The following is a 3,021-nucleotide window of genomic DNA, read 5'->3' as shown; positions in this document are numbered from 1 at the left end:
TGATACCAACTTGTAACGACCCAAAATTTAGGACCAAAAATTTCTTTTAATAAATCATTACTTAAAGTAAAGTCATCATTAAAAAACATAATATGAGTATAAGTTTTCAAAACACATGTTCATTATCAGAGTAAACATTCCCAGGCTGTCTAATCTATGGTGTGTGTCATGCAATCACCCCGAGATCTTCCCTCCGCTACCAGAAGTACCTGAAACCAAAACTGAAAACCATAAGCACGAAGCTTAGTGAGTTCCCCACCCTACCACATACCATGCATAACCACATACTGCACATACTAGGCCACGCCCACTATCTTAGGCCTCGCCCCTACCTCGGGCCTCGCCCGCTAAAACGGCCCCGCCGCTCCAGGCCCCGCCTGGCTTCGAGCCCCGCTCGGATACGGATCTGTTTTACTTAGGCCTCGCCTGTCACAGGGCCTCGCCCGACAACAAATAATAACAAATAAACATTTCACAAAACATAACTAACACATGCAACTGGTTCTGTCCTAAGGCCTCGCCTATCCTGGGCCTCTCGCCCATGTCATGTTACTGATGAGTCATGGACCCCGTCCACGCTCAAAATGGTAGTGAGGTACTGTAACGCCTGTGTTTCTGGGCTTGCCATTTTTAGCAATGTAATAGTCTAGGTTAACCTTTGTAACTAAATTTTAAATAATAAAAATGTATTATTTGTGAATTATGTGAATTATGTGATTTATGTGTTTATTTTCTTGATTTTTATAATTTAATGAATTAAGAATAAAATAAGCGTCAAAATTAAAGTGTGAGATAAGCCCAACATCTTTGCATAAAGTTGTAGTGGTTGAAACAAGGATTCCGGAGATATAAGGAATGCCAAAATCCGAGTTATAACGAAGAAGTTATGACCTGTCGAAGTTTCGAGACAGAACCGGTACGACGCTGAGTGACGTAAAATATGAATTTAAGATAGAGCGATATTTAGCCTTAGCGATCTAAACGAAAGTCGTAGATTTCGTTAAACCGAGAGCGTGCATAAAAGGAACGCCCAAATCTGACTTCGTATGAGGAAGTTATGATTTTTCTAAGTTTCGACGTGGCAGTATGCAGCCCGAATACTCGATTTGAGATCGAGCGGTTTTTAGCCGAAACAATCTAAATGAGAATCAAAGATCTCGTTGTTAGTAGCGAAACAATTAAAATTTAGGCGAGAACGGACGTCAGACGAAGAAGTTATGAATTTATAACGAAGTTTTTCTGTCCCGGCCTTCTAAAAATAAATAATAAAAATAGAAGTCAAAATTAGCCGACGGAGTCTAAATGAAAGTTGTAGAGTAGGGTCTGACCTTCGCGTGGATATAAAGAACGTCGAAAACAGAGCTCGTATGCGAAAGTTACGCAATTTAGAAAATTGACAAGTCAAGTACGCCCCGCGTAACCCGAGTACGCCCCGCGTAATTTGATTACGCCCTGCGTAATCCCAGACCCAGCAGCCTATAAATAGAACTCGAATTCAGCCATTTTCTCTTGTTCAAACTCTTCTCTCTCTCTAAGTTTTGCCTCGTTTTGCGTGCCGTTTATACCCCGAAGCCCCGGTAATATTCCCGAGCCCCGAAGCAAGACCCGAAGCCCCGAGAATCCCGAAGAGCGTTATTTCCGAGCCGAAACGCTGCCCGCGAGGAGCCCGGTTTTGTGAAGATCTTCCAGATCTACGGAGAAACACCTCTTCTGCAAGCCGTAGTGCTGCCTGATCATCTTCTGATCAAGTGAGTGTGTAGTTATTTTCATTCCAACGCAATATTATGAAGTATTTCCTATAAAATACGTGTTATGTGTATATATTTGGTTGTTATACGTGTGAGTGTATATTCACTCTCTTCTATCTTATAGATCTGATGTATTCTCTATGAAATACGTATTATGTGTGTATGCCTCATTTGTTATGTGAAAAATGTTTTGATTGAGCATGCTATACAGGTTTTGAAACTACGTATAAAAATGTATATTTTATCTACTAATATGTTGGGTAGAATATGGGTAGATAGTTGGTGTGTAATAAACAGATGAGAGGCCTCGATGTTGTTTTGATCCAGTCATCTAGCGGAATTTAGATGACGACCACGGACTTTTCTAGATAGTCCAATGGAACGCTAGCAGGCTCATAACCTGTAGGTGTTAATGAACTTGGGTGTTCATTCGTTGTATTCCATCCCCCCTCATGGTTGCCTTATTTGACTTATATTGCTGAGGAACCCCCCGAAGCATGTGTAGTCGCCCCGATGAAATATTCTTAGACTAGGTCCCTTGTGTTAGTTATTTTAGGGACATAAAGTGAGAATAACGGGAATGGGTAACTGGGTTATTGTTGGTTGATAATAATTAATTTAATTATTTGTTGTGGGTTGAAAACCCTATATGCTCACCAGGCTCCCAAGCCTGACCCACTCAGTTGATTTATTTTACAGGAAGTGGCGCAAGAGCTTAACATGGGCGAACATCAAGTTGTTTTAAAATTAAAAGGATTTACTCTGAAGTGGCGCAAGAGCTTAACATGGGCGAACATCTGTATCGGAACATGACATCCCGACTTTTGATTATGAAATGAAATCATATTTCCTTATGAAATGTTTTGATAAATATCTATTTTATCATGTTTTGTTTTTGGGAACAAATTCCGCATCTCTTTTAAAATTAAAAGGATTTACTCTGAAAATTATTTTAAAAAGCATAAATGAAATCGGTCTTTTCTGGCCGAGATTTTGGAGATGTCACAAGTACGGCCTAGCCCACTCTCACTCATGTTCTAGTTTGGGCCTCGCCCCTATTCTGCTACTAATGAGATATGGAACCCCATCCACACTCTGCTATTGGTGAGATACGGGACCTCGCCCACACTCACCTCCCTACCAGGCACATACATGTATCACACAAACAACAAATATAAACTATCATATAAACAATTCCTTGGGCACCCGCCCGCTATTACTAGACCTCGTCCTGCAAATCATACTAGCATACTGTGCCTAGGGCAAATCCCCG

The sequence above is a fragment of the Lactuca saligna genome, chromosome 9, assembly GCF_052625555.1.
Source record: "Lactuca saligna cultivar CGN05327 chromosome 9, ASM5262555v1, whole genome shotgun sequence".
Classification (NCBI taxonomy): domain Eukaryota; kingdom Viridiplantae; phylum Streptophyta; class Magnoliopsida; order Asterales; family Asteraceae; genus Lactuca; species Lactuca saligna.
The sequence above is the reverse complement of the archived record's forward strand: the minus strand, read 5'-3'. Positions refer to the sequence as shown.